The sequence below is a fragment of the Phaseolus vulgaris genome, chromosome 7 (assembly GCF_051622355.1).
Source record: "Phaseolus vulgaris cultivar YP4 chromosome 7, ASM5162235v1, whole genome shotgun sequence".
NCBI lineage: Eukaryota > Viridiplantae > Streptophyta > Magnoliopsida > Fabales > Fabaceae > Phaseolus > Phaseolus vulgaris.
The window spans coordinates 6,469,932-6,483,152 of record NC_143504.1 but is presented as its reverse complement, the minus strand read 5'-3'; the positions used below and the strand labels follow the sequence as shown (position 1 = coordinate 6,483,152).

The 13,221-nt window shown below is 33.5% G+C and overlaps 1 pseudogene; it reads left to right on the top strand.

Annotated features, from left to right (window-relative positions):
- Positions 1–10: 10 nt before the first annotated feature.
- LOC137828028 (uncharacterized) lies at positions 11–4,365 on the top strand (annotated as a pseudogene).
- Positions 4,366–13,221: the final 8,856 nt, after the last annotated feature.

Below are 13,221 nucleotides of genomic sequence, written 5' to 3'. Positions count from 1 at the left end.
TGGGGTGGCTATGGTGTTGGTGCTTCATTCCTTCTCGAATGGTTGTTTCTGGGTCGAGCTTGATGCTGGTCAATTCATTCATGGCCCACTGTGACAGGAAAAAAAATTTAATAACATTTTTTTAAGCAAAGTTTAATACTACCTAATGTATGTTTTCATTTCTTCATTATTAATGTTTAATGTAAAATTTTATTATATTTCATTGAAAAAATAATGCATTAGTTTTTAGTTCATCTTTTGGTGACATCTAAACATAAAAGTCCATGGGTGTTTCTTCCTCCACCCCCAACAAAAATGGCTTCCTCCACCCATCATTTTTGGAAAAGACTATTTTACTTTTTTAAAAATGATTTCTAGATTATTCTTTCTGGAATATTTTTGTAACATTTTTTTTTTTAAATACATTTTATGAATTTTGGATTTACTGTTCTGAAAATTAAAAAAAATGTGTTCGAGAATGATTTTTTGTCTTCTAGATTTTCTATTCAGGAAACATACTTTGTTTACGAAACTTCTATTTTGGAAATACCTTTTGTTTATGAACTCCATTCTATAATCATCCAAAATTATTAAGGATAATTCTGGTATTTCAAAGAATATAGGGCGTGCAGGAAGAAATACTCAAAGCCTAGAGATTCTCTAAGTTTATGCTTGAGCCCATGTTGAAAGGAAAGCATTTTACATTTGTAAGAAGGGTGCTTCTTCCTGCACCTCCATCCCTTCTTCAGCCACCCCATATACTTTTAAAATTCCAAATTTATCCTTCAGTAAAAAAAGATAAAAATAGAAAATTTGTTTTACTTTCTACTCATAGTGAAAACGAAGAACGAAGGTGTTTGGTGCTTGGTGCTTGCCGGTGGTGCTTGTGGTGGTGCTTGTGGTGGTAACTGTGGAGGTGGTGGTGGTAACCGTGAAGGTGGTGCTGTTGCTGTGGTGGGTGGTCTTCCCTGCGCTCTTTCGTTCAGGTAAGTCTTTCGTGCTTTAAACACATTTCTCCGGATGGGTTAATCCGCTAGATCACCGGATTGTATAATCCGTGCAATGAATCCACCCCTATAATCCGGAATGTTTTCACAATCCGTAAGACAATATTAAATTGTTCCGGATTAATTAAAGCTGGGGTAAACCGGATCCGGAACAAAGATATTCACTTTTCCGGATTGTATAATCCGGTACATTAAAATGAACTATGGATTACGTAATCCGGAAGTCATTTTAGAACTTTAAATATGACTTACGGATTATGTAATCCGGAATGCAATTTGCTGTTTTAATTTGACTTATGGATTAAATAATCCGGAAGTCACTTTGAAGTTGTGAAATGCATTACGGATTATCTAATATGGAAGGTACTATTTTACTTATGTATTACACTATCCGGAAGGGTAATTGAATGTTGTTTTTATTTTGCATACTTGTTTGAATTTATGAAAATTAGAATAAAATAGAAATTTATGTTTTATGAATGAAGGTGTAAGTATGGACATGGAGGTTGGATTGATTACAAAAAGATCGGATGAAGTAGAAATGATATATATGGAAGAATTAATGAATTCTGTGCATCAACATGAATTAGTTGAAGAGGATTATGGTACTCATTTTACAACAGATGAGGTGAATAAAATTTCATTCTATTTATGTTTATTGCTTTATAATTTGAAGAAGTGTTTTTGTAATATTGTTGGAATAACTTTGTGTAGGTTTTTCCTTCGCGAGAAGACTTACTTGAATGGGTCCGTAGGGTTGCTTATAGACTTGGTTTTGTGATTGTCATTATTAGGTCTGACATAGCAAATGGGAAGCAAGGGAGAAAAACATATGTCTTGTTAGGTTGTGAAAGGGGGGGTAGTTATAGAAAGTATAAGGATGGTTTGGAGGTTACTGTAACTGGTACTCGAAAATGTCAATGTCCCTTTAAATTGCGAGGTAAACCTATTGGAAAGGGTCAAGGTTGGGTACTTAAGGTAATATGTGGTACTCATAATCATGATTTGTATGATACATTAGTTGGTCATCCATATGCGGGCAGATTAAAAGCGAATGAACATTCCATGCTTGTTGATATGACTAAAAGCATGGTTAAACCGAGTAGCATACTACGTACTTTGAAGGAGAATAATGAGGATAATATGACAACAATAAAGCAAGTATACAATGCAAGATACTCATACAAGAGATCAGTTAGAGGACCACGAACTGAATTACAACAATTAATGATGTTGTTAGACCGTGACAACTATCTTCACTGGAGTACGTGTCATGAGTCTTCCAATATTGTTAGTGATATTTTTTGGACTCATCCTGATGGTGTGAAACTTTTGAATGCATTTAACATTGTATTCTTGATGGATACGACTTACAAAACAAACAAGTATCGACTGCCTTTGCTTGAGATTGTTGGTGTGACTTGTACAGGTTTGTCCTTTTCTGCTGGTTTTGCATTCTTATCTAGCGAGAAGGAAAAGAACTTCATATGGGCACTACAAAAATTTAGAGGGTCACTTTTGACATCGCATGTGGGGCCTGAAGTCATTGTTTGTGATAGAGATCTTGCTTTGATGAATGCCATCAATATTGTGTTTCCTAAAAGCAAGAAACCTTCTTTGTCGGTTTCATATCAATAAGAATGTTAAAGCAAAGTGTAAAATGTTGGTTGATTCTGTCGAGGCTTGGGAAGTTGTGATGGATTCATGGAGGACTATCATTGATTGTACAGATATTGCTCAATTTGATGAGTTTGTTAAAAGTTTTGAAACTATTTGTTCACCGTGGCCATTACTTGTTGAATATGTGAAGAACACATGGATTATTCCGCACAAAGAAAAATTTGTAAAGTGTTGGACAGATTCATTAATGCATTTGGGAAATACAACATCAAACAGGTATATCAATGCCTTTACTTTGTTTAATTCATTATAACGTCTAATTGTTTTATGTTTTATACTTATACAGGGTTGAATCAGCTCATCGGTCTTTGAAACGAATATTACAAAATAGCATGGGAGACTTGTGCTCATGTTGGGATGCTATCAAGCATGTTATTATACTTCAACATAATGAAATCAAGGCATCCTTTGAAATGAGTCTACATGTGATAGGACACACATTCAATGTGCAGTTGTACAAGATGTTGGTTGGCTTTGTATCTAAACATGCTTTGATTCTCATTGCTGAAGAGTTTGATTGGGTCAATGATGTGGGGTTTGATAGTGAATGTTGTGGATGTGTACTTAGACGGACTCACGGATTACCATGTGCTTGTCAATTAGCCAGATATGCTATGGGTGTCATTCCTCTTAGTGAAGTTCATGTTATGTGGACGAGACTAAGCTTTTCAGATTTATCTGAATGTGATTCATCATCTGAGTTGTCAATTCAACAAGAATGGGATGTCATTCTATCCCGGTTCAAACAGGTTGACCTGTGTGGCAAAGTGACAATTAAAAATAAGTTGCGTGAAATTGCCTACCCAGACATGACAACATTATGTGCACCACTTAATGTAGTCAAGACAAAAGGATCCCAAAAGAGTCAAACAAACAAATTTCAGAGGTCTACAAAACGCATCCCTTCATATTTTGAGCATGTAGATCGCATCCATATTGTAAATGATAGCTCATCATCTTTGAAGACTCCTAAGGGAAAGGTTAAGGTGACGGCCAACACCAATGCAATTCCCATGCTTAATCAATTTCATCCGAAATGTCACCCTTATATTTTGGATGTAATAGATGTTAAAGCAGATGGACATTGTGGGTTTCGTGCTATTGCCTCTTTGTTGGGGATGGGTGAAGAGTCATGGCCACTTATCAGAATGGATTTATTTAAAGAAATATCTCAGTGGCGTGAAGAATATGCAACATTATTAGGTGGTCATCAACGGGTAGAACATATCAAGAGATCCCTACTAGTGGATGAGTTGTCAGTGGTAAGTGTATATTCATAGGAGTCATGTGCATTGATTAATTGAACTTGTATGCTATCTAATTTCATTATTGTATTTTGCAGGCTAGTGTTGACAAATGGATGACAATACCGGATATGGGATACTTAATAGCAAGCAGATACAATATTATCTTAGTTTGTTTGTCTTTGAAACAAAATATTACTATTTTCCCATTACGTACTGCACCCCCTACCGATGTTGGTCTACACCGATTACTATGTATTGGTCATGTATATGATTCACACTTTGTGCAGGTAAAAATGGTTGATGATTGTCCCATACCTACCGCTGACATTTTATGGTGTACACATTGTTACCCAAAGGCAAGGTTATGGTCATCATATTACGTTGGTAGGATGCAATCTTTTACCCAATTAATTAGTATTAGTCCGACATATGTGAACCTTGGAGACGATTGATGTAGACATAATTTATAATGTGAGGTTCTTATTCATAATTTATTACTTAACTTTTGATTTATAATTTATTACTTCATTTCTGATTCATAATGAATTGGTGTTTATGTCAGATAAAAATAAAATAGCAAACACTACAACATAAATTAATTAAACCATATTGTACACATACAAAGTTATTATTATTACAATCATGTAATAAAACAAAATATCAACGACGTCCACGAACATTACGTGATCGTCTAGTGTACACCGCCCCGTCATCTGTCACGCTTTGGGCTAAATGCAGTGCTGCCTCTGTACTCTCATATGCGTCAGTGCCTTCAGTGACCTGACGACAATCTATCATGCGTTGGAGAATACTAACAATGCGCCTAAATATACCCTGCACCAAATTCAAAATAAATTAAACTTCTCAAATATATTGTTTAATCACATAACAATAAAAAAAAACTTACCGAATGTGCACGCTCATCTTGAGACGAGAGACCTGCCTGCTCAGCATTTGGACTACGAAGGCGATGACGTGGTACAACACTGGGTTGATCTCCAAGCTTACCTCTACGAATGTATGGTGTGACACCGTCCTGAACCAAGACATGTACTCAGGAACACATGTAGATGGACTAGAAGCAGCTGTCAAACCTGTCACCAAGTAGTGATCAAATTGCAACCACCTTTGATCAATGACATGTGCACCAGGACTCTCAGTCGGCATCGGTGATGGTGGAATGCTCTGCTCGTAGCCAAATTGGCGCAACACACGCTCGGGCATATGTCTCTGTGATAAGCTGCCCAATCGTAGGTGACCCGAGAATAAATAAATGGTCTCAAATGGCCTGCTCAATCTGTGGTCCTCATATGGAGTCCAGATGACGTCATCGTGTGTGAGCCCATCCAACTGCACCCGCACATCACCAACCGCACAAATCTGATGGGCAACAATGTATCGTGTTGCCCGTGGATGTACCTCGTCATATGAGGGATTAATATCCCTTCTTCCCATGCCCGAGAAGTGCTCATAAATCCATGCTTGCGTAATTCTATTATATTAATTATAAAATATTTAATACAAAAAATTATGGAATGTAACATGTGATTGCTAATTATTTGTATGGTTTCATACCTGAACAAGTGTCACATAACTGCCCAACTGCTTTTTGTTAAAGTAGGAGGCATCCTTCAACTGCTCATATACATGTGTAAGTGCTGCTGCTCCCCATGCGTATCCACCGCACATACGAAGATTGTTGAATAACAACAAGTACGAAACAGATACAGATGTGGCACTTTTATCTGCAAAAATAGTGCATCCAACCACATGCAACAAGTAAGCTCTAGCAGCACACTCCCAAGCCTCTTGAGCGCAACATTCCGCATATATATCTCGAAGCCAACTCAATCGTACGTTGACGCCTCGACACTGCCTCATCTCAGCCTTCCCACAAGTCTCCTCCACCCCTAATAACTCAGTTAAAATAGTTGCAACTCCGTTGTACTCTAAGGGCACATACGTAGGGAATTGACCCAAAATGGGGAGGTGTAAAAGAGATGACACATCATCAAGTGTGATGGTCATCTCACCTATAGGAAGGTGGAAGGAGTTTGTCTCAGCATGCCACCTTTCAACAAAGGCTGAAATCAACCCTCTGTCCCCCACCTCATAGCTTATATTGCACAGACTAAATAATCCAGAATTTTGTATAAGAACTTCAATCTCAGCATGAGGCATCCCAAATTTACGTAATTTCCTACCGTGGGATACCAATTTAAGTTCTCCCCGATCTTAATACAAAATTTGTATATATTTAATATAATTAAATCAATTTAAACAATAATTAACAAAAACAATTTAATTGAAGGTTTTTTTGTTCTTACCTCACCATCCCAAAGCTTAACAGCAACATGGTCAGCAAAATTTACCAGCAAAGACATATCAGAAGGTCCTCCAGGAAACCCTTCTCTCTGGTCCATTTGCCTATCATCATGTAATTCTTGTTGATTGTCATTATCAATATTAACATCACCAATTCTTTCCTCCACAACACCTCGATCTCCTCTACGGACAGATGCCATTGGTCTTGTTCGATCATGACCTTGAGATCCACCACCTCTTGTTTTAGCCATATCTGTCATAGGTGAACCATGGCACATAATCTAAAAAAAAGTTTTTCAACTGGAAACAAAATAAACTAAACAAGATTGCATAAGTGAAACTCCAAAAAAAGTCATTACCGGATTAGCCTAAAATTAATACTACCGGATTATCTAATCCGAAACCAACAATTAAAAAACACATACCGGATTATCTAATCCGAAACCAACAATTAAAAAACAGATACCGGATTATCTAATCCGAAACCAACAATTAAAAAACACATACCGGATTATCTAATCCGAAACCAACAATTAAAAAACACATACCGGATTATCTAATGCGGAAGCAACAATTAAAAAACACATACCGGATTGTCTAATCCGGAACCAACAATTAAAAAATACATACCGGATTATATAACTAATTAATCACTACCGGATTATATAATCCGAAACCTATGTAATCCGGAACTATTCAAAATAGACTACCGGATTTGGAACAATTGAAAAATACTACCGGATTACTTGAATACAGAACCTAACTACACTACCAGATTTTAGAGATTTCTGTGATGCGGACCAAAAAACAGTGCATGCTTTAATACAATTCCTTTAAAAACAATCTGGAACTAACCTTGGATGAAGAGGCTCAATGCTTGGAGTTACAATGGAGGTTGCTGGACGAGAATGGAGGCTGCTGGGCGAGAATGGAGGCTACTGGGCGTTTGAAGAAAAAGAACGTGAATGGGAGGGGTGGGTGCCGCTGTTTGAAGAAAAAGAACGTGAATGGAGGGGTGGGTGCCGCCGCACCCTTCTGCTGCTGATAAAGGAACCAGAGATAGTAAAGTGGGTGGGTAAAATTAGGTTTAGTTTTACATTTTTAATATTATTTTACTGAGGGGTATAATAGTAAAAGCACGTTTACTATGGGGGTGGCTGAAGAAGGGATGGAGGTGCAGGAAGAAGCACTCTTGTAAGAAAGGCCACGACAATAAACTCATAAATGGGTTATTCTTGGGTCCATAGTTACGGAAAAACCCTATTATCATTATATAAGCAATTTATTTTACGACCTCTCTTGCATCTCATAATTGTGGGAAATCTCTCAATTATTAATAAGTAGGAAATATTTTAGAATGGGTGATCCATAAATTTATTTTAAGTTGTCTAAAATACATTTATGAATTACTTAATCCAATAATGCATTTAATGTTATACAATCTGAAGTATATTTTCAAACTGTGTAATCTAAAAACATTTTAAATTGTACATAAAAATATTTTTTTAATTACGCATTCCAAAAATATATTATAAATTATATTATCTAAAAATAATTCAAAAATTCATTACGTAATTTAAGATATATTTCTGGATCCAAAAATATATTTACCATGATTGTGAAACATGAAACATGTTTTTCAATTATACAATCGAAAAATCTAAACATAAATATGTTTTATTTTTCCAACACTTCAATAGAGGTGAAGAAGAAACTACATGGTGCAAATAGCAGTTGCTCTATTCTAAAATCAGGAACCCAAGCATCTGGGTCCAAAACAAATGTACAAAAGATTTACTAAAGCACTTTGGCAGATTCTCCCTACACCATATCATTTTGGATTGCACCCAATATACACAAAAAAAAGACTAAAATATCCTTAATGAAATGAAAATTAGGGTTTAGATAATATGTGCACCCAACCCACACCCAACTCACCCAGCAGCCTTGCACCCTTCATTTTTATTCTTGCCGTCACTATGGCTGCCGGAACTCGAAGCAACATTGAGACACTACGACGACAGCAAATGAAGCCACCGGAGAAGGAGATGAAGTCACCGGAAAAGGATTGAAGCCACCGGCGAAACCACCAGAGAAGGAGACAAATCGCAGAAGGTGAGTTTTGAGGTTGCCAGTTTGTTTCGCACTTTTATCTTGAAAGTGTAAAATGAGAAGAATGTCACAGCGATAATCTTTGGGAATGTCAATTGATGTCGTCGCGGTGCCTCTGCTCGTTTCGAATTCCGTTGCTGCAACAGTCACAACAAGAACAAGAATGGAGGTGCTTAAGTTTCCAAGCTTCTGTGGCTGCCTCACATTGACCACCGAAAAATTAAGGGTGCAAGGCTGCTGGGTGGGTTGGGTGCACATTTTACCTAAACCCTAATTTTTATTTCATTAAGGATATTTTGGTTTTTTTCTATGTGTATATTAGATGCAGTCCAAAATGATATGGTGCAAGGAGAATCTGCCAACCACTTTGTATCTTAGGCCCATCATCAGCGGGCAAACTGTATAACTAATGTCAAAATATTTTTTCAAAAAGGAAAACTATATAAGAATCTAACCTGCAACTTTAATTTTATTTTAACCATAATTCATCTTTATCTGGAGATGCAAGATAAGTGATCCACATATTTGATCTGAAGAAAAAACTTGCAAGTACTTTTTATATTTGAATATTGATCCAATCCAAATCCATCGTGTTAACATACGAAAAAGTAGAATTGGAATTTGAAGTCCTTTAGTTGCTCTTTTTTTTTCTTAAAAATGGTGCTTGCTTTATTCTAACGTATATTCTGATCGATCTAAACAAGATGGTGCATGTTGATTTGATTACCAGAACACGTAACTTTTTGCCGCTGGTATTGCAGACATGCATCTATCAATGGATAATATGCTTCAACTCAAAAGTCTTAGGACGTTATCAACAAGAAGTTACACGCAGCACTGCTTTTGTTACATCTTTCAAAGAAGATAAACACCCTCTCTAGATTCTAATTTAAAGTCACTTATACAACACGATAGATAAATAAAAAACTAACACATGTTATGCTGACCATTTGACTGAAAAGTTAAAAAGAACTTGTAGACACTCGTATTCACAACGTTAAAAGATATAAAAAAAACAATAATTCATTTCATAAATATATAAATAAGTTCAAATTTTATTTTAAAAGTTAATTTCATAAAGTCAGTTAGTTTTAAAGTTTAATATTATTTAAAATACATCTTAATAAAGTTTATTAGTCGAATCTTCAACACATCCCTCACGTCGAGAGTGACAATTCGTGTGTGGAATAACATATTATGGGTGATCCGATAACTGTATGTTAGTGACCTAATAAGTCTAACAAACACGCTAGGATAGACTTTAAATGACTCTGATGTAATGAGAAGTGAACTTTAAATCTAACTCAACTCCATAAAATCGGTTCATGGGGTGAAGTTTATACCCACTTACGATGAAATATTCTTATCTTTAGTCGATGTGGAATCTCCAACCAAAAATAAAGAAAAAATATTGCATGCATCGTGTTCAGCCGACAGAAAACTGATTAAGATTTGGTTGAATGTGCGGGAACACCCAGCATGTTGATCATGACTCTTCACAGTATGATTTGAATACTATTGCTTGATAGGGAAACTATATACAATCCACTCCACAATGCTCACGAGTTATATATTCAAGTTGGAACCTTCTAATATGTCTAGTGTGCGTGAGTATGATCAAATTCTGCAACCATTGAACCAATACTTTCAATACATATCCTTATCCCTTATGTGTATGTATGAAATAAATTATGAAAACTAATGTCAGTTTATGCTTTCTTTGCTTACCCACTATTTTAATCATCATGCTTTTAAACCCAATAAGTTGAAGAGAAGTCAAATAAAACTTATCCTTAGGTCTCACTTTATACCCCAATTTTTTTTATAATTTTTTCCTTTCACTGTTTTCTTTTCACTTACAATTTTTTATAACAAGAATATAGTTTATCCAATAAACTCTAGTTGATGACGTTGGATCTATATGGATAAACATATAGTTTATCCAATGAACTCTATTGATGATAATTTATGACACACAAGGCATTTGATTAGTTAGTGATGACCAAAAGTTGTCCAAAGTAGTAAAAAAATTGTATATATCTGATAATATAATTTTCGATGATGGTCAGAGAAGATAATCTTTGTAAGTTAAGCAAGAAGTCCAAGCTTCTACCCTTCTATTATTCTCGTATCAATTCCTAAGAAAAACAATGCAAAACGTCAAAATATGCCTCTTCAAAAGTGACCAAAATATCTACAAAAATAAGTTATTATAGGTTTTTTTTTTTAATTAAGATTCAGAGTGATTAAGGTGTCTAAAGCAAATTAAATAAATATGAATGTTGTTCGAATCTGTCTTGATTAAACAGTGAATTTTTATAGTAATCGTATATAAATATTACTATGGATAATATTCGATTTGAGTGTAAAGGTTAAGATAATAAGCATGTATATATGTCTCGTCCTTGTTTCAATATTCTTTTGTCCTCATTTACTTGTCTTTATTTTTAATTAAAAAATATTTATTACTACAAGAAAATCATGAAATAGAAATCAATTTTTAAAGATCAAAATAATTAGTTGTATTAGTAACTAAATTAGAGACCATTTTAGAAATTAAAAAAAAAATAGTTTCTAAATTAATTTATATTATTGTTAAATAGTTTTTAAATTGGTATCTAATAAACAACCAAGGTTTTAACTACAAATTATTTAGTTTCTAAATTTGGTAGTAAAAACCTTGGTTGTTATAGTTAAATATCAATTTAGAAACTATTTAACAATTATAAAAATATAGTTAAATTTTGGTTTTTAAAAATTAGTTTCTATTTCATGATTTTCGTGTAGTGTATTGTTTACTAAAACTCATTTTTTTCCATTACACAATTATTTTTATTCTCTCTCATTTTTTTATTCAAAATTTATAAAGTTTACTCATATTTTTAAGTATTTCCTCTCTTATTATAATTTTAATTACACATTTTTTTCTTTATCTGATTTTAATCAAATGGTGTATTACAAGAATTATAAACTTCAATTTTATTAAATCAAATAGTTTTCAAGACACACATTTAATTATTTATACTTATTTTTAATAATTGTTTATTTTTTCACAATAAAAATATTTGACTCTCAAATTAAAGTGTTTAATTGCATAAACTCATACTTTAATGAGTAACATAAAAAAAACTTATATTTTTTTTCTTTAACCTATAGTTTTTTTTTTTATCCGCAAAGTCTCTTTAACCTATAGTTTTGTTTCATTTTCAGAAATATACATTCTCTCATAACAGTTCAATTCATTTTATATTCACAAAATTTACTTAGATCCTCTCTTGATTACATTTTTTTTCTTCAGTTTGTTAATGTATTTTATAAAATAAAATCCTCAATTTCATTAAATCAAGACATTTGATATTTTTACTCTTTTTATATAATTATTTAAAAAAATTCCAGTTGTTATTTAGTATTTTAATTTAATATTTATATAATTATAATTTTTTTCTCGATATTTGATATTAAAGAAAAAAATATATATCTTTTTGATATTAGTTAACTGATAATATCATGTTTACTTCATGTGATTTTTATTATTTTGTAAAAGTTTGTCTAATTAATATTGAGAACATTAAAAAGACAATACAAACACGGTACAAATATATATCTTTTATCCGGTGAAGACAAATTTTTTATACAAAAGTAATGAAGATGAAGATATTAAAACATGCACGCCTGTTCTTGATGTCATCCCAACTTAAGATCCTCACTTTATGGGATAAAATTTTTTTTTAATATTTTAAGGAAATATAATTATTTTACATATTTAACTCTTTTAATTTTTATCATTTAATTATAAAAACTAACTAATTATAATTTCTAATTTATATTAGATATTTGCATACAGTTTTTCCAAAACAATAACATACTCTACTCTTTTTAATATTTAAAGTAAACTGGATTTTTTAATTTAAAAGACATGAAAAATATTTGTTTATATTTAACAAATAAAGTGTCCTTTACTTTTTTAGAAGAAATATTAAAGAAAACCTATTTTTTTTCACTGATATTAACTATCAGTAACTATTTGCTTCTAGAAAGGGTAGGATAAACCACCTTTTGTGAAACATTTTCTAATATAAATAAACTTATATGTATGTTAGAGATGAAGAATAGAAGTTATTTAAACACAAAAAATCTATAACCTAACTCGCATAAAGAAAGCAGAAAGGTGTTAAGTTGAAAGAGTTTAGTTGTTGTGTGTGCGTCCCTGCTAAGGGCAGCTTTCAAGATGACACGGGATTCTTGGTTCACGAAATGAAAAGGCTAAAAGGGCACCTGTCTCACATTCAGAGGTCAACTCACCCTAATCCACTCCACTCCTTCCTTATCTTATCCACCACCATTCCTAGTTGCCCATGTACGTTCCAAACCTCTCTAACTTTGTCTGCATCAAAGGAAGCCACTACCTACGTTGTTGCCACTTATCGCGTAATGCTCGGGTCGTGTCTCCTTTCCACTGGTGAAAAACACCATCCATTACAACATTCAACATGCATCGTATGCACTTCTAATTCTAGAATCATGGATTAATTATTTCAACTATCTTTGTAGCCTCTCAGAAACTATGGGTGAGAATGAGGGTGGAAAGTCTTATACTAATAATTAAATAAATCACTACAGTGGTATAAACGTGTAAGTTTTCTTAGCAGATTTCAAGGGTGGTTAAAGTTAAACAGTACCTAAATATTTAGGTACATTTTGGCTTATTAGGGTTTAGTGCTTTTCAGATTTTTCTTTTTATTTTATTACAATATAATTCTACATTAATGCTTTTAAGAAATCATAACTAGCTTGCTAAATGTAATAGTACCTGAACATTTAGGTACATTTTGGCTTACTTGGGTTTGTGGTCCAATGCACAAACTCTAAAT